The 25,398-nt window shown below is 38.6% G+C and overlaps 1 protein-coding gene across 5 annotated transcripts in view; it reads right to left on the bottom strand.

Annotated features, from left to right (window-relative positions):
* LOC120723519 (beta-1,3-galactosyltransferase 1-like) overlaps positions 1-25,398 on the bottom strand; it is a 208,572-nt gene that overhangs the window by 64,714 nt on the left and 118,460 nt on the right. The window contains exons 3-4 of one of the 5 annotated variants that reach the window (XM_040015001.1): positions 3,827-3,970; positions 1,459-1,608 (exon numbers count right to left, since the gene is read on the bottom strand). The exons of 2 other annotated variants lie outside the window; for them this stretch is intronic. The gene's annotated coding sequence lies outside the window, so the exon portion shown is untranslated. Of the gene's footprint in view, positions 1-1,458; positions 3,791-3,826; positions 3,971-25,398 lie in introns of all 5 variants that reach the window. 2 more of the 5 variants (XM_040015002.1, XM_040015003.1) reach the window with 2 other exon arrangements.

A 25,398-nucleotide genomic window follows, 5' to 3' on the forward strand; every position in this document is an offset into this window, starting at 1 on the left:
GCTAGGCCACTCCAGGACTTTCAAATGCTTCTTACAGAGCCACTCCTTTGTTGCCCGGGCGGTGTGTTTTGGATCATTGTCATGTTGGAAGACCCAGCCTCGTTTCATCTTCAAAGTTCTCACTGATGGAAGGAGGTTTTGGCTCAAAATCTCACGATACATGGCCCCATTTATTCTGTCCTTAACACGGATCAGTCGTCCTGTCCCCTTGGCAGAAAAACAGCCCCATAGCATGATGTTTCCACCCCCATGCTTCACAGTAGGTATGGTGTTCTTGGGATGCAACTCAGTATTCTTCTTCCTCCAAACACGACGAGTTGAGTTTATACCAAAAGGTTCTACTTTGGTTTCATCTGACCACATGACATTCTCCCAATCCTCTGCTGTATCATCCATGTGCTCTCTGGCAAACTTCAGACGGGCCTGGACATGCACTGGCTTCAGCAGCGGAACACGTCTGGCACTGCGGGATTTGATTCCCTGCCGTTGTAGTGTGTTACTGATGGTGACCTTTGTTACTTTGGTCCCAGCTCTCTGCAGGTCATTCACCAGGTCCCCCCGTGTGGTTCTGGGATCTTTGCTCACCGTTCTCATGATCATTTTGACCCCACGGGATGAGATCTTGCGTGGAGCCCCAGATCGAGGGAGATTATCAGTGGTCTTGTATGTCTTCCATTTTCTGATGATTGCTCCCACAGTTGATTTTTTCACACCAAGCTGCTTGCCTATTGTAGGTTCACTCTTCCCAGTCTGGTGCAGGTCTACAATACTTTTCCTGGTGTCCTTCGAAAGCTCTTTGGTCTTGGCCATGGCGGAGTTTGGAGTCTGACTGTTTGAGGCTGTGGACAGGTGTCTTTTATACAGATGATGAGTTCAAACAGGTGCCATTCATACAGGTAACGAGTGGGGGACAGAAAAGCTTCTTACAGAAGACGTTACAGGTCTGTGAGAGCCAGAGATTTTCCTTGTTTGAGGTGACCAAATACTTATTTTCCACCCTAATTTACGAATAAATTCTTTACAAATCCTACCATGTGGATTCATGGATTTTTTTTTCACATTCTGTCTCTCACAGTTGAAGTGTACCTCTGGTGCAAATTACTGACCATTTTAAGTGGGGGAACTTGCACAATCGGTGGCTGACTAAATACTTTTTTGCCCCACTGTAGTTCACTGTCAGCTTTTACAGCCACGAGTGAAGGATCTGCTATCTGTTTAAAGTCAACACAGCTACAGTGCACATTTGTATCATCCCCTGTGTTGTGAATTTTATGAGCCATGTATCTGCTGATACATATGAGAAAGCAGCTTGCAGTGATGTATCTTCCTACTGCCATGCGGGCACGACAAACAGACAAGAAAAAGATATATAACTGTAACAAGACACTGCATTTTTTAATTATTTATATAAGAGCTTATAAGAAACATTTAGGATTAGATAATGCAAGACATAGATACCTCTGCATTTTACACAGTCACATAGAAGTGAAATCACAGTTCATTCTGATGAGTAAGTGAGAAGAGCAGCAGACACTCAATATCTCTTAGTACAACCAGTCCAATAGCTTCTTGTAAGGACAGGATCAGGTCTCACAGTGGAGGGAGCAACTGTGGATATAAATCCAGCACACACACTGTTTGAGAAATACACACATATATCCAAGGCTAAAGATTTTGGCAGGAATGGGAATGAACATGAATAAAGATTTTCTGTTGTGCATGCTGAGGGCTTATTTGTAGTCTCTTGTTTAATTACAAAGCTTCTCATTCATATGTCTCTCTTTACACTGTATTCTCAATTTCCTAAATATCATCTGTTGTTTTTCATCTCCAATTCTCACTGTTTCTATAATACCCAGATGGTGTTATTATGTCATGATAGCAGGTGTTTCATTAAGACTTGTAGTGCTGATACTAAGGATTGAGAAATTTACAGACAGGGACATTTTGATGACCCGGGCTACGCATCGAAAGGTACCCCTGAGACAACGCATGATGATGTCTTTTAATTCAGCCTCAATTGGTATCTGGACAGAGTCAGGTCATCACAATCACACACTCCAGCAATCAACATTTGTATACATGCAATAGTGTCGTAATGTGTCGAAAGCCTAGATTAGCCACACAGAGATATGGGAAATGTAGATACAATTACAGTGCCTTGTGACGTTAAATATCTGAACACGGTGTTACCCACCACCACTGCTGTAACTGATCACTATGGCCGTTCATAGAAACAACATCAATGTAGCTTTTTTTCTGCTTCAGGGTAGATTATGTTTGAGATATCCATTCAAGATCTAAGAAACCACTGATTACTGATCAAACACTTCTCTGGAAATTAGTGTTACAGTCTATCAAAGATCCCAGTTTGTGGATAGTAAGAGGGCATATAGCTGAGCATGAGTGACATCCATCCATCCATCCATCCATCCATTCTCTTCTGCCTATCCCAGCTGTCGGTCGCAGCCGGTCGCCAGTCTGTCGCAGGGCACATTTCTTTCATATAGTAATTCTACAACAGCAAAGCCATGTCCTTGCTGACCAGAGCCTCCTCAGTTCAAATTCTGTTTTCCTGTTCTTTAATCTCCTCCACTGTGAACAAGAGTTTTGCAGTCACAAGAATAACGCTACTGTCTTAACAATACAGCCAAAGAACTCATTAAATAAATGGATTAGTGTTATACTTTTTTAATACTACTTTTCAATATTTCAATACTTTATAAATACTTTTTGAAATATACTTTTTAAATTGTACAATTCATCCATGTAGTGGTGGGGATTTTTAAAACTTGGATTTGTACTGCTCATATATATACAAAAAAGTCCCACTCCCTGGAGGTGGCATGTGTGCTCCTTAAACTCGACCTCGATTAGGGGCCGTGGACTCTGAGGGTTCTGCACAATATCTTAACTGTTCTTAGGACTGCACTCTTGTTACACAGACCTCTGATGTTGTATTGTCTTATGTTCCTGCTCAGGTGGTTGATGTAATGTCTAAGAGGAGTTTTCATGTTGTGGTGAGAGAGGTAATTGCGGTTGGAAAGATCCATCATGATTATAATTGTTATTCCTTTAGGAATAGAATAGAAGAATAGAATCAAACTTTATTAATGCCTTGGGGAGGTACCCTTAGGGAAATTATGATTAGAGCAAACACCAGTTCATGTTAAATCCAAAAAAGACAAAAATAGGTACAGTAGATGTAGGTCATGTTGGGTGATGGTGCTGTTCATCTCTTCATTCCAGAGACTGGTTAGATGACTGCCTTTGTGATGTTGACTGGTTCATGCTCTTCATCTCACTCTCCCAGATGTTTTTCCAGCTTTCCCAAGTTTCAGCTATCTCCTTCTGCTTTTATTCACTTGTAAACCATGGATGGTTCTTCAGAGAACACATTTATTGCCTTGGCTTCTGCCTCTCTGATATTTCTCTTTAGCCCCGTAGCCAGAGCTCTGAGTCTTTGCTTAGCAGTTTCTTGAGCCTCAGTTATGGACATCTCGTTGTACCTCTATTCCATTTAGGACCTGTTTCTTATGACGTATTTCTGCACCTGAGTTAGCCTCCAGCATTCTTCCCCATGGGGGTTTTCCTCTGTTGCAGTAGCATATATGAGCTCATTGGTTTCAGTGAGTGAAACTGGCAGTGGGGATGTTGCATAGAGCAGTATTCACATCTGCAAGCGTCTCCTCAAATGCTCTTGGTTGGGTGGCTCCTGTCAGCTGGACCACAGTTTTCATCCTTAGTCTAGATGCTGGGCATCATGCAGTTCTGGCCTAGCCCGGGAACCCTTAACGGATACATGGAAAAAAAAAATAGGACTTACTGAGTTGATAAAGAACGTTGTGACACCACTCAGTGTGATTGCTCTTATTAAGTATAGTGAAGACAGATAACAGGACACAGGGTAAGTTGATGTTGCTTCATAGTACAGGATAGTACAGGCTCCATGGTACAGGATGTGGTTCACCTGTGAAATATTAAAATATCAATTAGGAAAAAGACTGACACAGATCACCCAGTGGTGCTTAAGACCTCTGCATGTCACATTGATGAAAACTGCATAATTTTGTTTCTCTGTGGTTCCCAGTTTCTCAGAGCTGTCTAAGTAATGTTTTAACTGAAAATGTTCACTGCTGTTATTTCCATAAGAAGCAGTGTTTGCGTTTGATGTTATTAATCGGCATTAAAGCATTGTTCAGTTCATTATGTATCTTTACATTTACTGTTACCTGTTTTTCAGGATTTTCCACTCTTAACTAAAGATGAAATGTTTATGTTAAACAAATCTATGTGATTTGTACAAAGCAGCATGGGAGAGAAAATGCGATGTTTGCTGTTTAATGTCATATGTATGTTGTATTATTTTACTGTTGGTCAAGGCAGTAACAGCTAAGCCTCAGATACAGACCTTTAAGTCTTAAAGCCAAAAAGCCAAAAAACACGAGCAAAAATAAGTTTATGTTTACAAAGAATAACAGGACTAAAGACAATTTAAAGAGAGCGCCTCATTTTCACTACAAACTGACAACAGTCAATAAAATGTCTCTTTCTTAGTTTAAAAACTTGCCCAAGCTCAAACTCATGGCTGCGCCTTTTAAACCCACTCTTAATTAGGTAGAAGTTGCCTAGCAACACAGCAGAAATTGTGAATGTGATAAGAAAAAATGTATGATGTTTAAAAGATCAAAACAAGCCATATGTTTAAAGGAAGAACTCATAATGCTTCAGTTCAGGGAAAGTCAGAACGGAGACATTAGTAAGATTTCAATGTCATCTTTTCACTTTATCGGACTCAAGCAGGATAACATAAAAACTTTCAAGCTGAATTTTATTAAACTTGTTGGTAACGTGTAAAATTAAAGGTCCTGAGTGAAACATCAGATGAAGGATCTCTTAAATTTCTTGAAACCCCCCCCAAATATGCTATTAGTCAATCAAGTCTTAAAAATGATTAAACTAAACTAATATTGATAATACCACCTAATTTCATGAAACTTGGAGGAGCTACTGCTGCTATTAGACTGGCAGGGGCAGTGTGAAACATGCTGCTTCCCCAGTTTGTTAGTGATTCAGACATCGGCCACTTTATGTGTGAGATTTGACCCAACAATGAATGGAACCTAATGCAGGTTAGTCAGTTGACTATTTTTTGATAGTTACCTTAATATTTGGGTAATTATGGTCTATGGGGACACACCCACCACTTTTTAATCATATCACATAATTATCAAAATATAGTTTATAAACTGTGAGTCTGTGTTTGGATCCCATTTTAATGTCTTAGAGGCTTCCTCTCCTTCACCGTTAGCAGTTTCCCCCCCCTTATTTTTTCACTGTTTAGGACATTTCCAAAACAGTCATATCTTTTAGTGAGGTGAGCAACTGAAGGGGCAAAGACATGAGATTGTTCTATTAAAATAGTCATATTCAGTTCATATTTTAATAAGGGAAATGAAAAAGAGTGCATGTTAAAAGGGGCTGAAATGGCATTCAGTTTATTGGCCTTTGGCAAATTATTATTACATTTAAAATTCTTTATTTAAAAATGAAATCTCATTGAGATGGGGATTGCTTTGTGAACAGAAAACATACAATCTGAGACTAGACAGACATAAAACAAAACACAAATACATACTGCAGGTATATTGCAAATATAACCTTTAAAATATTCTGATTAAAAAAGAGAGAATGTAGTTTCTATTTTTCATTCAGTTCATTTTATTTGTATAAAGCAGTTTTTTTAACCTAGTTTGGCTAAGTTCAGCGTTATTAAGAGGTGCAGCTTGTGCTAAAATGTCCTGTGACCTGACATTGTAAGTACTATATTTAAATGTACCAAGGGAGAAGAGGAAATTGGGCATTCTTTGAAGTAAAACTTTATAAATAAGAATTGTGCACGTTTTTGTTTGATAAGACAAAAAAGATCAAACCTTTTCGTCTAGGATCAAATGGTGAGTGAGAAGTATTTGGACAAGAAAAACATAGTAGTGTACCAGATGTTTTCAGGTCTCGAAAGCTATTAATTCATATGAAATAAAACATGAAGGCAGAGTTTTACTGATGGCTAAGGTCAGATTTTTTCTCTGTTCTGTACTGTAGGTTTAATGACAGAAAAATAAAGGGTCAACTCCTTAAAACTTCTACCTAACTGATAGGTCAACTAAAATAGACAGAAGAAGACATCTCTCACATAGAGGCCAGAATTTCCATCACTGTGCCCTGATTTCACTGTTCCATCAAGTTTTCAATATAAATGGAGACTGGCTTAAGCTCGCCTGCCGTGTCAGATGGTGCACACAGGGACAACAGGACGAGATGTAGACTGTGATTAACACTTCTGATATCCACCATCATTTCTCAGTTCAGATGGCTTTTTTCTTCTATCCTTCTTGGCCTTTAGATGTAAGATAAGATGAAACTTTAATGATCGCCCTGGAACGGGGTCAATGGAGCCACAAACAGTAACAAGACAGAGCGAAGAAATAGAATACAAAGGCGAGAGCAGGCCATATAAATACATGCAGACAGCGAGTATGGAATAAACTAGAAAAAAATACTCATATAGGTGATAAATGGGTGGAAGTACACAAAATGTAAACAGCATTACTATAATGTATTGAACAAAATTACGTATACAAACATGAAAATGTAGTTCCTTTAAAAACAACAGTAATAAAGCAGTCACTGAAATGACAGCTCTACAAATGTTGTTCTTTAAAATGTCTATAGGGATGATTTAGTTTGAAGTATTCATGAGCTGACAGAGTTTTCCTCAGAACTGCAGGCAGGATGTATCATTGACTGCTAACTCCTCTATTTTTCATCAAAGACTCATCACCAAAGGTTGAACTGGAGACCTCTAGGTATGATATTCGAAAGGAAAAAACACACAAAAAAACAACTCTAGCTGCCGTCTGGGATGTCTTGCATGTTACACCTTCACACAGGCACTTAAACATGAATGTGGAGGCAACAATCAAAACAAACTGAAAAGGTTTTCACACTGTGAAGCGAGGAGAGGCTGGTGGAGAGGGTAAGGCATGTATAGTAACTTACAGTATTCGACTAATATAAATATACGTATATGCTATGTGAAAAAGGCAGTGAATGCTGGTGTTGTGAAAACAGCGGGAAGTTAGTTATTGTTGTTTGGACCGACAATTTACCTCACTGTAGAACTGCCCTTGAAAACCATTAGGGTATTTGACATAAAAAGTTTTACTGATGGTATAAGGTCAAACAGAAAGAGAGTAGTGACTTAGACACCTCGTAAAAAACATTTTTAGATACTTTTCATGGGGGGAAATAAGCAAAAATGGCCACAATCACAGAACTTGAAAAAGTCTATATATTGGCTGCCATGTGTAAAAGTTCTTCATCATTTTATATTAACTAAAAGGATACCCTTGCTTAGCTTGTGCATTGTTTGTGATTGAGCAATGAGCTTATTTTCTGCCTTGGTCATCAGACTGTAACAAATCAGTGAAAAAAGCTGAGGAGTCATTTATTTCCCCACAGGAGTACTCACCAGGACCCAAATTCAGGTCAAACTGAGTACTGTGTTCAGCGGCACTGGCTAATCACCACATTAGAGCATCTGATTTGCTTGTCAGTGTTTTTGCAAAATGCAAAGCTGAGCTCAAAGTACCACAAAATGACAGACATGGAATAGCTGTTTCTCACTGTGGCAAAACCACTGGAATCCTTAAATGGAGTTTTAAGATCGTTCTGACCTTTGAACTCTTGAAAATGCTTTTCCCCTCAAGCAGGAGCACGCTGCGTGACTGCTGTTAAGAGTTCATAATGTACAGAAGCTGCTGGGAAATCTAATTTGGACATTTGTCCCAGACTCTGCACTGCAGCTGCATAATGAATCCAATAAACACAATACACAACTGCCAGGCACTGATGTTAATGGGAACTCCAGAAGTGCTCTAGAAAAGGTGGAGGTCTAGCAGTGTACATTCAGTGGGACTTAATGTCTACTGACCAAACTGAGCATCTGAAAAGGTGCTGCTTTTGGTGTGACACGTCACTGACTTTGTGCAGATACAGAACAAGGCTATTATACAAACTGAGAGAGCTTGATGATTTGTGTTTGTCATAACAAACAATTTTCCCTGAATTCAACTTTGATCAGCTGTACAGCAACAAAGATGAATCACAGATTTATTAAGTTTCACAAGGAGATTGATGCAAATTGTGTCATAGTTTTATTCATGTATTTAAATCAGAGTTGGAATCACTGCGGGTGCCAATAATTCCAAACATCCTCTGGTTCTGCCTTCTAAATATGAGGATTCAATACTTTGTTCCTTTTCTTTTTTGTTTCTTTTTGACATTTAAAAAAAATGTTTTCTGATATTTCATTAATTACAAATAATTACTAATTATTCTTAAGTAAGAATTATCACTGTCGTAACCCTGTTCTAGTTGTGCTAACATATCTGAAATTCAGCACCCATGAGTCTTTCTAATGGTACACATCACTGCCGTGCAATATGGAGTGCTATTAAAAAGTACTGTGGAAAGATTTTGAGCCATCCCTCATCTTTTTTATATTTTGCTTCCAAAGAACCAGAATCTCTTGTATTTTTTTATTGGTCTTGAGCTAGCATTTCTCAGGATTTCTGAAGGTCTTTTAAAGTTTTTCTTTGTCTTTTGCTGATTTTCACTCATTTTCAGTCCAGTCCTTGTACCTGATCAACATTACTTAAGGTGTGTGAGATTATCTTGACAAAGAACAGAATAAAAGGCAGCCAGAGTCCAAAGAAGAGCTTTGGATTGTCCATCAAGAAACCTGGAGAACAACTGCTAAAAGCTAAAGGCTTAAGAGAGTGCAGACTGTGTTGAAGAATAAAGGTAGTCATGCCAAATATTGACTTTAAAGCTCTGGAGTGTATTTCCATTCATATCTGCACTAAAGCCGTATCATATCATCTGAGATTAAAAGTTACTTTCAGCTGCTGTTTTAATCCCAAGGGGTCACCAAAGTAGGCGGATCTGCATATTTGCTTTGGCAAGTTTTTAAACCACATGCACTTCCTGACACAAGCTGCAGGGGATTTGTGTCTCCTACGATAACACTCATTCAATGACTTTGCACAGCACTCTGTGTCCTAAATTATAATGTGATTTTTAATTGTGTGTTTTTCTTTTTGTAAATTATGGCTTGCAAATGACTTGCTATTTGCAAGTCATTTACAAGAATTATTGCATCAAAGGTGTTCATTACTTACCCTTAGATAACTTATGCAACATGCAAAAGGGTCTTAAAAACAAATAAACACTGTAAATATACTGTAATAAACTTTGTATATTTAAAAAAAACAAAAAGGAATACTTGATTCAAATTACACATTCCTCATTAAAAAAAAACTTTGCAAAAGTGAACCATGTCCATTTTAGAAGTATAAGACTGATTTTGGCCTGTTAATGTTATGGTGATCTGTTATTCTTTACATGCATAAAACAATCCGGGCCTCCCTCTGGACCCCCCCAGAATCAGCTGTTTTGTACAATACCTTTACTATACTTTATGAAGCTTTGTGAAATTTTACCGTCCATACTATAATGTTAAGGTTTAATCTCTGGCTCATTCAGAGAGCCTAACTCTGGATATTAAAGTGACCCTGGGCAAGATACTAAACCACACGCATCCATTGGTCAGTGAATGTGCATACATTAGACAAATAAAAATGCTTGTAGTTAAAGGACTTTGAGTGACTAGACAGACTAGAAGAGTGATATTTCACATGGTAGTCAGTGTTTACCTTTGAGCCCCACTCCTTACTCCTAGTTTAGTGTATATCCTGTGATGGGTCCTGAGGCCCTAAAGTGCTGTTTATTTTCAGGTCTTCACATTCAATTCACTTAAACCTGAACTGTAGTTGCAGTGGGAAAAATAAAGATAATAAAAAGTAGCAGATCAGTCCTGTGTGAATCTCTCTTTGATTCAAGAGTTGTGGAGTTTGAGTAAGAAAACATTAAAGAAAAAACAAGCAAGCTGATAAAGACTGATTTTTTGTGCATTTGCAAAAAGAATCCATATGTCTTGAAAATGCATTTCTTTTAAAATGCATATATGTACTTTAACACCCTCGTATTGTAGATAACAAGTACGCACAATTTTTGCAGGGAAATGTGTGCAGACATAAATATGTTCGCCTTATCACCGACTGCAGGCAGAGGAGTCTTCACACAGTGACAAAGTGCACAATGCCTGCATTGCGTTGCCCATTCTTCCTATCCCCATTATCATCTGAACGTTATTTATAGATAGAGGTGGCATACATTCAAGATAACATGTCCAGCGGTGTGAAGTCGTTCATTCATAAAAGATGTCAGCTATTGTTAATCAAAGTAAAGTACCGTGTTCACTCTGTTCTATTTATTCAAGCACTTTTTCCTGATTCCAAAGGACATGCAAGAATAGCATTCATTGAACAGGAGCCATGTGCATATGTCTTCCTTTTTAATCCAAATATGTTTATAATAAAGCAGCTTAGCACACAAGAGCACTCAAGTATGCAAACGTGAGCGCACACCTGCCTGCACAGAGGCCACAGAAAGAGCTGGAACCGAATATTTCCGCTGCTAAAAAAAGGAACGGATGATGATGATGATGATGATGATGCGGCCGCACTGGTAATTATGGTTTCTAATGTGGGACCAATTATCAACAACCATAAAGCTTTACTGCTGCCAGCGTGCAATTAGATTTAATTAGATGTTGGAAATTTGACTGTCAGAAAGAAGACCTAAAGAATAAGTGCTTTTCTCCCAAATGTTGTCTGTTCTTTGAAATGTTAAACTTATGCTGATTGATCAGTGAAATAGTCCAAGCAATAAAGCCGGAAGTTTAATGTCATACAAGTACAAATTTAGGCATATATTTTTGTGGGGTTTTGAGACCAAAGTGTAAAGGCTAATTTGGATGTGAGTGCCACAGGATATTATATCAATAAACATGTGTATGGCTTTACTTTCTCCAGCCATTGATTCTTATGATGTTTTCTTCATTTCACAAAAACCTGACTTTAAAAAAAAAAAAAAAAAGGTCAAACATGGTGAAATGAGAACATAACTTTATTAGGAACACCTGGCTCATTAAATGATATCCCAAATCTGCTCTATGGCTAGAGATGAGATGACTGTGTAGGCCATCCTAGTACAGAGACAAGTGCAACAATCATTTTTATGATTTGAGCTTTATCTTGTTGGAAGCAGCCATCAGAAGATGGGTACACTGTGATCATACAAGTTGTGGAATTTAATGCTCGATTTAATGCTGTTATGTAATATTCTGACCCTACCATCTGAATGTCCCAACATAAATCAAGACTCATTAGACTGAACAATGTTTTTACAATGTTTTGTTGCCCAATGTTTGTGAGCTGGGCCAAATTGTAGACTTGGGGTCCGTTCTTCGTACCTCGCTTACTACATCCAAGATCAAATGACACATCCAAGATCAAATCATCGCGCTAACTTTGAGCTCGCTATTCTGGTTCTCCGAACACACCTGTTGTTGACGATTAGTATAGCTGGATGAAGTAATGTGAGATCACTGGGTGGCTTAAAAGGGGTTACGCATCGATAGTAGAAACATTGATCGGCAACCCTTTGATTGGTCGGCGAAAATGTCGAAGGAGCGCGCTCGGTATTTTTCGGCAGCAGAGCAAGAACTCTTGATTGAGGGATTTCAGGAGTTTCAGAGTTTAATTAAAACGCAAGGGAACACTGCAAAGGCTGCAAAAGCAAGGAGAGAGGGCTGGCAGAAAGTTGCTGACAAATTAAACTCGTAAGTAATTTAATAATGATAATAATAATAATAATGGAGTGGATTTATATAGCGCTTTTCAAGGCACCCAAAGCGCTTTACAATACCACTATTCATTCACTCTCACATTCATACACTGGTGGAAGCAGCTACGGTTGTAGCCACAGCTGCCCTGGGGCAGACTGACAGAAGCCAGGCTGCCATATCGCGCCATCAGCCCCTCTGGCCAACACCAGTAGGCGGTAGGGTAAATTTATTATATTACACTATATTATATTATATTATATTATAGTATATTACATTATATCCTCTTTCACATTAGAGCCACGACAGGACCCACTAGAACATGGGAACAAGTAAAAGTGAAATATAAGAATATGCTACAGAATGGTAATATTTATCACTTATATTGCTTTTAGTCTCTTGGAAAGAGACCCTGAAATAATCTGTTTGTTTGTTTATAACAGCAACCAAGAAAAGGGCAGAGCAAAAAAAGACAGGTGGTGGTCCTGCATCCCCTTCGTCAACAAGTTGGTTAAGTAAATAATACCCTCACGGGAAAATCGATATCTCTCTATGAGCACACTGTCGCGCTGAGCTAAAGGATCCTGTCTATCCCGCAATATACGCTGAGTTCTGAAAACTCTCCTTATCAATCTTGCACCTTCCGCAATGGGTGGCTCGCGTATACGGACAGGACATGGCTGCGACAGACTTCCCAAATCCACCTTCGCTTTTATAGCCGTGGTCTCTCATCTTGATTACATGAAGTAATTTACAATTACTACTCTAAAATATGAATTACATCTGAAATAATCAAATACATGAAATTGAATGATTAATAGTACATTTCCCTTTTTTTAGGAAATGACCTGTATGTATCTGTATGGAATCAATAAAAGGATCAGGTACTGCATTAACTTTAGTTACATTGATAATATTTATTTATGGTAAAACAGTGGTAAAATATTGCTGTTGCTTTCGTATAAATGAAGCGGACATACCTGAGTGGCCGCGATCTAATCCTGTTTACATAAAGTAAACCTGCTCCCGAGCAGGTTTACGCTTACGGATCTGTTGCTATGACAGCAAGTCCCGGATGAGCTTCGGAGAACCGAACGATCCAAGATCACGCGAAATCGTCAACAATCAAATCCAGCTAATTTACTTAGCGAGGTACGAAGAACGGACCCCAGGTTTCCTGTTCTTAGCTGACTTGGTTGGCACTCCTGTGGTCTTCTGCTACAGGAGCCCATCTCCTTAAAGGTTTGTGTTGGGAATTCAGAGATGTTCTCTGCATGCCATGGTTATAATGAGTAGTTCTTTGAGTTACTGTTGCCTTTGTATGGGTTTTAAGCAGTCTGGCTATTCTCCCAGGAAAAATCACAGTAGATCAGCAGTTTATGATATACTCAGATCAGCCCATCTGGCACCCACAAAGATACCACATTCCAAGTCACTTAAATCATCTTTCTGCTCAGTTCTGATGTTTAGTTTGAGACTTACCAGGTTGTTTTGACCATATCCACATGTGCTGAGTTGCTGCCATGTGATTTGGCATTTGTGTTAACGAGGGAAGTATGGTAGGTACTGGGGTTTGGTTAATTGGTGATTCTAAATTGGCCACAGGTGTGAATGTGAGTGCAAATGGTTGTCTGTCTCTATATGTTAGACAGACTGGCAACCTGTCCTGCCCTGGTCCTGAGCCATGTGAGACATGAGGTCAGAGCTCACTTTTGACTGTCCACTTAGTGAGAGCTGTGAATTCTGCTTTATTGCTGCTACTGCAGCAGTGATGAAGTGGGACGTAAAGCAGTTAAACTCTCTGCAGTCACTCAATACCACTCATATTTCTACAAGGATTTCTTCATATTCATACAACTAAGTACATTCCAGAGTCTTTAATAGTCAGAAACGTTATGTTGGCTTGAAATACAATATCTCCCTCTTCTGTTACTGCAGCTTGAGGTGGTTCCACAGAAAAGGAGCCTGAAAGATGAAGGTTCTGCCTTCAGTAAGCCTGTAGTCTGAGAGCAAAGTGCTCTGTTGAGGTGGTACTATGAGGTCTTTAAGATACAATGGGGCGTGATTAATCAAGACCTTGTATGTGAGGAAAAGGATTTTAAATTCAAGTTTGAATTTAACAGAGAGTCAATGAAGAAAAGTCAACATGCCTTCTCTTTCTAGTCCCTGTCGGTAATCTTGCTGCAGGATTCTGGATCAACTAAAGGCTTTTCAGGTGTTTATAACAACTGGCTGATAATGAATTACTGTAGTCCAGCCTAGAAGTGGTGCTTTGAGCTTTCTTTAAAGTTCTTCATTTTTCTTCTTTTCATAATTCCAAATACAGTCTAAAAATCTGAAACAGGAATGCGAAGGCTAGTTATTGTGGAAAAGAGAGTCATTTTAACTGTATGAATTCTTCCTATGGCAAATATTGGTAGATTTATTTATTCAATGCTGAAAGTCTTCAGGTTACTCTATAGTCGACTGAAATTAAGATTGATTGACTCTAGGAGACGAGGACGAGGATATCTCATATTGCCAGCATGCAGAGAACAGAAGAGAAAAGGATGATGAGACACAGGAAGAACAATGAACTTTAACCAATTAATAGTGCAATCTGAGGTGGTGGTAAACGTGTTTATAAGGTTGGTGGCTGCAGGCAGAGACTACAATAGATCCTGGCTGCAGGTAAAGTAATAAATCATATGCATCTTATAGTTTATGATTTGGGATTGGATTCAAACAATGTTTATGTTTTGACAGATAGCTGCAATAAGTGGTTCACTGAATATGGCAAATAAAGACAGACAGACTGAGCATCCTGATACGGTAGATAATCATATCATATCGTATTAAACTGCTTCCAAATGACTTTTACAAAATCACATAGAGAAGAAGGTAAATTAAAAAAAATATGAAAAAAAGGATGCTGCATCATTATTTTAGCCCTTAAGCGGAATCAATAGTAACTGATTTGTTGTTTATTATGCTAGTCACCTGATTTGGAAAAAAATGTGTGTGATTGTGTTTGTGTGTGTGTTTGTGTGGGTGCTTTTACATATTTAAAGATATATAAATTCATAATTGTCCATATGAATTAGGTTCTCTTAACTCCTTGTCTGATGAGGAATATTATCAGCAGTGTTATTCCACTTTCAGTTGTCAGTGTGCAAACTTCCAAGAAGCATGACTCCAAATGTTCCAGGATTAGTTAATGTTGCAGTCGATGTCACTGAGGATGTGCTTTTTGTTAGCTGTCACCTTGGTTTCTGTACAGGTCTTGTCAAATCTTGTGATCACAGACATCAAAGTTGCAAGTTCTGAGAGATCTCATTTCTTTGCCACAATTTCACCATCTACATCTTGACTGTTTGTAACTTAGTTCATTCTGATTCAAAAGTTTACATATTTTTATCTTAAGAAACCCTTTTTTACTGAACAGTATGGACCTGTAAGTACAATTTAAATGCAACTGACCAGAGACAAACTGCTGGTCACAAACAAATGTGATTGGCGTCACTTTGTTTGGCATGCTGCCTTACTTTGTCAATATTTACTGCTCACAGTTTGATCTTAGCTCCTATTCTAAGTTCGCCTTTCCCTTAATGAGATTTGTTCTGCTGATTCTCCGTCTGCTTCAGCTGACAATAACCAGGAGCCATGCAAAGGCAAGCCAGTCGGGCTTGGATCTGAACTGAGACACCATAATGAGCCCAATTTCACAGCCTCCACCACAGGAGAGCCTAATGCCTAATGTCAGTAACCCACTGTGTAGTAATCACTGTGCACGTCACTCTCTAATGCTACTTCCTCAAACATACACACAAACACAGATATGGAGACATGTACACTCGTATGCAGACAAACAACAGTGTTGTCTGAAAAAAAAAATGTTTCATTATGCTCTTTTACCCCAGATACACTAATGGCCAATTATTTCTGATATTTTCCAGCAGTAACTCTAGCTAGTGTTTAAACCGCAAATACCCAGCAGACTTTGTCCTGCGAACTATGTTGCTTCATGATAGCTTTGTGTAGAAGAAGAATGCTCGGGCAGCTAGTGAGAGATGGGGTTCATCCACAATCAGCACAGCTTCTCTGCAGCACTGACATTTGTAGGATCTAATAAAGTATATAGCTGTATTTCTCTTTCCATTTAAATAGGAGTTGGCTTTCATCCTGGTTCTTAGCTGGTAGCTCTTCAATATCTCCAGCACATTGTTTCCCACTGAAATTTATTGTAGCACTGAAAATGCCTAGGAAACTAGCTGGACACCACAGCACTAAAACTCTTCACTAAATCTAATACCAGTGAAATTGCTTCAGGTTGACTGCAGGTCAACTTCAGAGCAGAAAGATCTTTGCCTGGTGCTCAGACACATACGTTTTTCACACTGAAACTAGAATCTACCCGAATTTAAAAGTAAGTGGACCAAACGTCATGACCTTTGTATCGCAGAAATACGATGACTACAACCCGGTTCGATTATTAAAGATTTTATTTTATTTTTTACAAGTTGGATTTGTTTACTTAACACAGGAGCTCAGACTCATCAAAGCCACAGACCTGTGCAGTGATCATTGTCAGTTTGAATGTGTGCTGTCATGAGTTATAGAAACTGATGGATCAATAAAAGTGTAAAAAGAAAAAAAAGAGAAGGACACAAGTTTTTGTCATTTTCTTATTCCTATTTATAACAATACATTAAAATTTCAACCCAGCAATATCAATATTCATGTCTCTTAAAACTGTCATCCTTCCTGTAATCACCGAGTTTGATTTTTACATTGAGCATCAGAAACTTCAGCTAAATGGTTGGGCACAGCTTATGCACCATGCCACCACAGTCTTAACTGTTTTAACCTACTTCCTGAGGCAAGAGGAAGTAGAGAAGCATCACTTGCCAGCCACAGACAGTGAATCTAAAGCTTGTATACTCAAAAATACACATTTATCGGCCATAATAGGCTTAATCAACAAATAAAATGTTAAAGATGTTCAACTGTGTGGAAAAATTCAATGATTTATGATGAGAAGACATTGTTCCATGTAAACTGTCATGGTCAAGGATGGAGCAGAAAGAGAAGAGGACAAAGTGAATCCTATGGACTAGAACACACAGAAAGGCAATGGTGCATTTAAATGTAAACACATTTGCCAAACAAGTGAATGATGCTTTGTTTAGTTCTGGGAGGAGACAGAAATCCCTTTGCGATTTCATCCACCATATCAAACACAGTAGACGGACTGCTTCTAATATGGCAGTTTTCTACTCTATGTCAGCGCTCAAGGCACTTTATACAACGCTCCTCATCCACACATTCATACAGGTATTTTTTTCTGTGCTCAAGTGCTTCTATCTGCTATTTGCATACATTCCCACTCTAATAAAAGCATCGGCAAGCAACTTAGTATCTTTCCCAAGGATATTAGTATGGCATGGATACTAGAGCAACCAGGGATCAAACAACCTTGCGATTAGTAGAAGACCTGCTCTACTTCTACCCCAAACATGTAGCACTACCTGCTCTGGTGATCTTTTCTGAGTTATGGGGCAGCTGAAAGTAGCTACCACTCAAAAGTAGAGGATATCTGTCTCCTGAAGTAAACTGAGAGTTGCTTCTACGTCAGAAGAGCATGATAGTTGAAGGCTCTGCCTCTCAATCTAGTTTTGGAAGCTGTAGTGAACCGCAGTGTAGGAAAGTGCTCTACCGGGAATACATGACAGACCTGTTTAATCAGAATATATATATATATATATATATATATATATATGTTATTAATAATTACACAAAGAAGAACTAACTGACCAAGTTTTTCACAAACTTGACCACAAGTATGTCTCTCCCCAAGTTGAACACATTACACAAAACACTGAAATGATGCTTGGCTCATGTTCTGCTCATTAGCTGCCAAAGAGCTGCACAGGATGTTTGACTTGTCTTTGAACATGCTGCTGTGTTGCAGGTTGGACTAACATTGACATACTGATATCAAAGAGAATACGTGAGAAGCTGAGAGGTACAGCACGTCACACTGAGGTGACAAAGCCTTAAACAAGCACAATGCACAGACAAATCAAAGAGCTGTGTGTGTGTGTGTGTGTGTGTGTGTGTGTGTGTGTGTGTGTGTGTGTGTGTGTGTGTGTGTGTGTGTGTGTGTGTGCTGGAGAGCCAAAGTTAAAGGAATGGAAAGAGAGTCTGTGAAGGATTTCTGACATTTGTATATGCTGTTATTTCCGGCTGCCAGTGTTCAGCAGGTTAAGTTTGAATTCTTGTGATTCTGGTATTGCTTTGCCTCAAAAGTTTTGGCACTTATACTTAAATGAGAAATGTCAGTAGCACCCCTGTGTGCTGTCAAACTTTAAAACAAGCACGAAATGCACAAATAACAGTTTCCACTTTAACAAAATAACAGTAAATTGTACTTGTAGCTCGACACAATTTCCACATCCTCCTGTTTTTCAAACAGCAGGGAGCAGTACAGAGTGAACAGGATTCTGAGGACACACGATGGATTGTAATTATAATATCCCTGATGCTGGTGTCCTGACACAAAATGACAATAGAGAACCAGTTAAAATGTTTCCAGATGCAGCAGCATGTGATAAGCATGAGTGCTAAACAAAACTTGTATTTTAAACTGTCAATTGAATCATAAAGGAAACAAGGTTGTAGAAGAATTGGGCGATAGAAGAAGGAAATATCACATGAAGAAGCTATGAAGTAAAGCGAAACAACAACTGGATTTGTTTCTGCCGGTGTCACAAGGGACTGAGAGCAGAGGGAGAAGAAAAACACAAGTCTGTGACCTCAGACAATAAAAAATTTGTTTTGTAAACCAAAAAGTCCCCTGCGACTCCCCACTGAGGGGCTTTGTGATCTCGTGTTGCAGAGCAGCAGCATCTTTATTCCCTGCGTGCATGTCAGTGTTGCCTGTTTACCTGTGCATAAAGAGAGAAAACAAAACCGAGCATCACTAAGAGAGATGACTGAGCTCATTTTGTGATTCACCGTATTACTCAAACAAAAGGCATTAACACACAGATTTGTCTTTGCTTTGTCTGTGTAATTTCAACATGTGGGTATTTGCATACATGATGTAGAATTCAAGAATTCATCAGTGGTACAGACCCAAGTACATTTTCACTGCTGACATGAAACTCATGCGAATGCACATAGAACAAGTGAGAGGTGGTTTGTAGGTGTGGGTGTGTGGGTGTTGCATTGTTAAGCATCCAACTGTTCCTATCAGTGTACCAGTGTATGTGACAGTGTGTCTCACCAATTAGTGAGCCACTATTGAACTTCAACACACTTGAGTTCTTTTTCAGGTTGAAACAATTTGCACTACCGATGGATTCTACATTTTTTCGTCTATCTTAGAAATTAGCAGAATATTTTAAGCTTGTGAGCATGACCTAGAGTTCTTGTTCCAGCACTTGACTAACAAGGCCAAACCCCATGCTTTGGGCGTTTGGCCTTGCAATAGAAGTTAAAAAAAAAGACAAGACACAAAAACTTCAAATATTAGCACTGCTTTAGCTAATATTATGAGCTATCTACTATGCAGATGATACTCAAATGTATCCATTAGGAGAGAAATCACACAAACTGACTGTAAAATATTAAAAACTGTTGTATATATCTGTCAGACCACTTAACAAATATCACATTTCTCTCATAAGTTTGAGACAAGACTACAAATCCCACTAGGGTTGTCACAATATTAAAATTTCACGCTTGATACTCATACCCAGGAAAACAATATTTGACACCATTTTCTATAAGGACAAAGCAATTGTAAACACAAAAATTAGAAAGATTAGAAAAAGACAAACAACAACTGCAAAGAAGGACTCATCCTGGCTGGGAAAATGAATCAAGGAGGCTGGCTCTGTGGTCGGCATGAAGCTGGACATTCTGGTGACAGTGGCAGAGAAAAGGACACTAAAGAAACTGCTGGACATTATGGACAATGCTGGGCATCCTCTGCACACAGTCGTAAATAATCAGAGGAGCCTATTCAGCGATAGGTTGCTTCTCCCAAAGTCAAGAACCAACAGACTTAAAAACTCATTTGTCCCACACGCCATCACACTATTTAACTCCTCATTGGAGGGGAGAGGGAGGGGAAATAGGAGGACAAAGGACGGCGGGAACAACTGAGCTGTAGTGCTTTTTTTCACTGTGCAATATTTGCAGTATTTTTTCCTTATATTCGACTGTGCAATAATCACTGTGAAATAGACTCACTCAAATGTGCAATGCACTGGTATTCCTTTTTATCCCTATTATATATTCTGTATTTATACATGTGTATTTGTGTATATATGCTATATTTATGCAAATATCCTTACTCTCATTCCCCTTTATTGTATCTGTAACATGCAACTTCTGTCGGTGCTGTGCTACTGGAAACTGAATTTCCCAGAGGAACCCAAATGAGGGATTAATAGACTAACAAGTTTCATCTAATCTAACCTAACAACATCAGTGACACCACTATTCAAGATGGCTGAAAATAATATATATGAATATACCTGTTATGTGTATAAATGATAAATGAAATATATTTTTAATTTATAAAGAAAATATTTGGAAATTTGATCAAAATTAGTAATTGGTGTGTTTGTGTTGCACATCAGCTTTTTTACTCTGAGCACCCAATTATTTATTTGGCTCATTCACCCATTCTTACAACTTTTTAATGGTTTTTCTACGCAAGCGCACACACATTCATACTCTGATGGATATGGTACAGTGAACGGGCTTATTGTATAACACGAATTCTGGTTTGTGCTAAATGTTTATGCATTTATACGGTGATAGTTCTATTTGCTTTCAACCAGGCAGTCAGAAAATCACTGACTCTTTGTTTTCTTTTTTTAGCAACTTCGCCTTTCTTATTTTTTCAATATAATTTTGTCTTTTGATTTCAACCATATATCTCTGGCTGCTGTCAGTAAAACTGGTAATTTAAAAGGGGTACTAAGTTTGAGGAAGGATTTTGATTTTGACTGTTTCAGCCAATTAATGCTACTGGAAAACCGATCCAATGTAGTCGTAAAGTTCTGACAGCCTGGGGTAAACAGAAATACCTAGATATTTAAGATATTTAATGTTGTGAGTGTGAAGTGGGAGGGTAGGGTGCTGAGCTGTAGAGTCCCATGCATCATCACAAAGTATGGTTGCTTTATTCCAGCTGATTGTCTCATTTGAGATTTTGAAGAATTTGTTGATTGCACTGAAAATTCCTGAAATGAGTTTTGTGGGTATTTTAGATACAATATTAAATTGTCTGCACAGAAACTGATTTTGTGTTGTGAATTATCATCTAGTGTTACTTTATTAGTTTTTATTTTGTCACATTCCTGCACTGAGTTAAAAAATCCTTGTCTGGTTCTCTGCAGAGTAATCTATGATGTGACCAAGTTTGTGGTTATTGCGGCCCTGTTATTAAATAACAAATATTTTAAGATTTTCTTTGGTAGTGCAAAAAGTCACGGTGTAGTGTTGTGCTTGTGGTAACCTCTCGACATATTTTTGTCACTGTAGACTGTCTAGCTACTGACAGACTTTCTCAAACAATCCTTAAGTGAAACAGAACAGTTTTTAGACACAAATAATTGTAATATCCTGTTAAATTAACATCATCTATTATTATATCCCAGATGGGCAGGACTGATTATGTTTGCTGCATAGCTCCAACATTAACATTATTGTTTTATTATTAGGCATAAGCGCTAATGCCTTACTTAATGATAACTTAACAGATGGCCGATGTGGCTGTCAGACAAAGGTGCTTTCTCTTGCTCCCTCTGCACAGAGGTTACCACAGCTGATGTTTGATTTAGGAAAGACTTTATGCCAGCTGCTCTTCCTCATATAACTCTTCCAGTTTCCAGGCTTGGCACTAGTACTAGGAGTAGACTATTTTGTGACACCTTGACGTCACCTTAATTGGTCATCAGGTAAACATTTATAACTTTAATATTTCAATGTTATTAAAACATGAGTTTTATTGACCTTTTGAAATTCCTCCTAAAGCATTGTTCAGTGTTGTGAACTCTAGTAGTACGTATCCATACTGGTGGTGGAGTACACCAGAAAGAAGTATGCCATTTTTTTTTTCATTTTTACCAATAAAAATATATTAATTCATAAAGTTTTGTTACTGAATGTGTAACAAGAAAAGAACAGGTTCTTTTTCTACTTAAAGAAATACAATGGTCAAACCCATGCTGTCCAGAAGAGAGAATTAATCAAAGTAAATATTTGCCACCCCCTACTTGTTATAAATTCATAGATGGTTATAAATTTAGATGGATACTCATCTAATACACTGAATGTTGTGACAGACAACAGAAAGTTTTTCCTTGGAGGAAGTTTCATTAATTTTCAAATCCTCATCATTGCCTATCTCGTTAAAGGCTTACATGACCCCACGTGTAGAGCACTGTACGTTACACATCCACGAAGTGTGTCCTGCAGAGCCAGCGTTAAATTACACAGGCAGTGAAAGGCAGGTCATTACGCTGTATGGCAGATCGTTTTCCGTTCTACTCAGCGAGCCTTGTTTTACTCCTCCTCTCATTTCATGCACAATAACTCTCTTAGATGGAATGCCTACAGCAGGAATGATACAACGCATGAACTATTACTGAATATTTTATGGCAACTCCATATTAAATTTTTAATTACATTTTAAATGGGATGATATTTAGAGATTTTTTTGTAACCACTTACATCAGAAGATTCTATGATCAGTAATTTGAATTCATTCCAGTTATTTTTGTTCAAATATCATAATCAAAAGCCTTTGGCCTTTGTTGACACAGATGTAAACATGTTTATACTGCTTAAGGCTGTTTGAATTCAAAGATGTGTTAGAGAATTTTTAGTGTTCTGCTGTGGAAACATAATAACTGAGTTGGTGTTAATCATCCTTATGTATTTAATGGCTTGTCTTAGCCAGGCTTGATATGTTCATGGCTCCAAAGTGAAATGTTTTTCCCCCTGCTTTGTCTGTCTTCTATCACACCTTTTACAGTTATTCTGCAAACATTCCATGTCCAGACCAGTACAGGCAGTATCTGCAGGCCTCCTAGACAGCTGCTGCCCAGACCTGGATCACATATGCACAGCCGAGGTTTAGCTCACCATCTATTCGTCTTCCCTCTCTGCCGTGTATATTTCATAAGTGTTATCAGGGTCAGCATGGCATTAAGTCGGCCTGGAATGAAGCGGACTCTTGTTTGAAACCGATTTATTTTCTCATGAAATGGTGTGTCATTGCAATTTCTTCATCAAAGTGCAAAAAGAAGGGCAGAGGAGCGAATCGGAGGATGTGCAACGTGGAAGAGGGAGTAAATGAATTGTTTTATTATCATGTCTGGCCATTTTACATGACTTATTAATCAGCGCTAATCAAAGCCATTCAGATATAGAAACACGCTGGCTTCTACAATCAAAACATGCAGACCTCATGTAGACATAAACTGCGTACACATAATGTCTCAGGAGATATTCTGTAATGGAAGTGAAATATGCACATGCAGCCTCATAAGAAAATAAATAAATATATTGCAATCTTCCGTACTTACATCTAAATATGGAACTTGACGTCTTTTAGCACATGCAAATCATAATGGACTTTTAAACAGAAAGATTTCTTCTGCTCCTGCTGCATTTACCCCTGGCATACTGTATGTGTGTTTTGAGCATTGCTGTTATCAATGACGCACCACTGGCCCACTATCCCTACAACGGCCACATCTACTGTACAGCACTTCTACAGTGTGTCCAAACTTTTGACTGTTACTGTTTGTCTGTGAATATGTTCTGCACGTTATATTATTGTCTCATGCAGGTTATGCAACAATGTATAATAGCATTTCAGTTAACACAACAGAATATCTAAACCAACACAGTTCCTCATGCAGCTCTACTTGGAGCATTTATCATAACCGCTGTAGCACTTGCAATCCTTTTTTAGCACAGACTACAGCACTGACCTTATATTTTGACTGGAAAACAATATCACAATGAAGAGTACAGCATCTTTTTGTTGTATCCCCTCAAAGAATCATGAATTAATTCCAAAATAGCACATAGTTGTATAACTTCTATGAAAAAACTGAGATGAGATCCTGAGGCCTAGCTCGAGTATTTCTAAAAAAGAAAATGTATAGTTGTGGAATGACAGCTGAAAACAAGAAAACAGGCTCTGTATGGAAGCCTCAAGCCAATACGTTACACCCTTGGACGATAAAAAGGGTTTCTACATCATTACTTAACAAGTGGATAGAGGCATTATGGACTGCATGATATGATATGGAGGTGGGCACTTGGAAGCTGAAGGTCAAACACGCATGCATTGATCACCCTCAGGAAAAAATATGAGGCTTGTCTTTATTTCCTGGCAAAGCCAGACCTGGTGAGTCATTCCTTTAATATCATGAATTGAACTCTGAGCGATATGAAACAGCAATCTAAGTCAAAACCAAAAAAGAGGGAGAAGAAAAAGAAGAGGAAAAGAAGAGAGACAGAGATACAGTGAAACTACAGCACTCTCCTCTGTGCTTTAATACTGAGGTTTGTCCTTGAGCTTGCTGTCAGCGGAGGGTCCCATGGCAACGTTCCACAGGAAACACAAAGCTCATAAACCCACATGAAGCATCCTTTAGCAATAGGTTAGTGTTAGGATGCCTGGGTCGTTGACCCAGGGTATTTGAGTTTATTATATTATTTATACTTAGTCTTTGGTTTCTTTGAGTTCTGTCTCATGGTTTATGTCTCTGTCTTCTTTAGTTGCTCTGTCTCCCCTATCACCTGTATCCCCTTGTCTAGTTTGAGTCTCTGTGTATCCTTAGTTCCTATATTCCCGTGTTCAGTCAGTGTTTGTGTCTGCCCTGGTCCCACGTCTCTGTTCCCTCTGTAGTGTCTGCATGTGAGTCTGTGTTATGTGTTTCCTGTTTTACTTTGAAGGTCTCTGTCTTATCTCAGTGTGTTCAGTTTACGCTTCCTTTTGTCTCGTCAGTTCTGATTTGCCCCAGCTGTGTTTCCCTCCTGTTACCCATTCCCTGATTGCTCCTTCTGTGTATTTAAGCCCAGTGTTTCTCTGTGTCTGTGTCGCGATCTACCGTGTATTTTGCTGTGTGTTTTGCCTGTCCACCGGTGTTAGTTTATTTTTGACATTTTCCTGTTATGCCATGTTTGCGTTCAGCATTAAAGCTGTTTTTGTTTAAGTTCTGTCTCCGGAGTCTGCACCTTGGGTCCTTTTCCTGTCTGCACACAGCCTCACCTAACAGTTAGAAGAATGACTGTATTACAGCAAGAAGAATTGAAAAGTGTTGGACATGTCCTCAAATTGACTATGTACTGTTACTGTACTCCACACACCCACCTGCTGCAAGTAATCATGCCAGCACACACCGCAAGCCACCCACATATACCACCTTTAACAAGTCAGTCTCTCTGATCTCTCTAATCTCTGGATGTGCATACAACATCACTCTTTCTCCTGGTTTATATTTATATCAGGGCTGAATGGCAGAGTATTCAACATAACACAAAAGTTTGTACGACAACACCGAAAAAGTTTT

Source organism: Simochromis diagramma, unplaced genomic scaffold (genome assembly GCF_900408965.1).
Source record: "Simochromis diagramma unplaced genomic scaffold, fSimDia1.1 OVJJ01000680.1, whole genome shotgun sequence".
NCBI classification, from domain to species: domain Eukaryota; kingdom Metazoa; phylum Chordata; class Actinopteri; order Cichliformes; family Cichlidae; genus Simochromis; species Simochromis diagramma.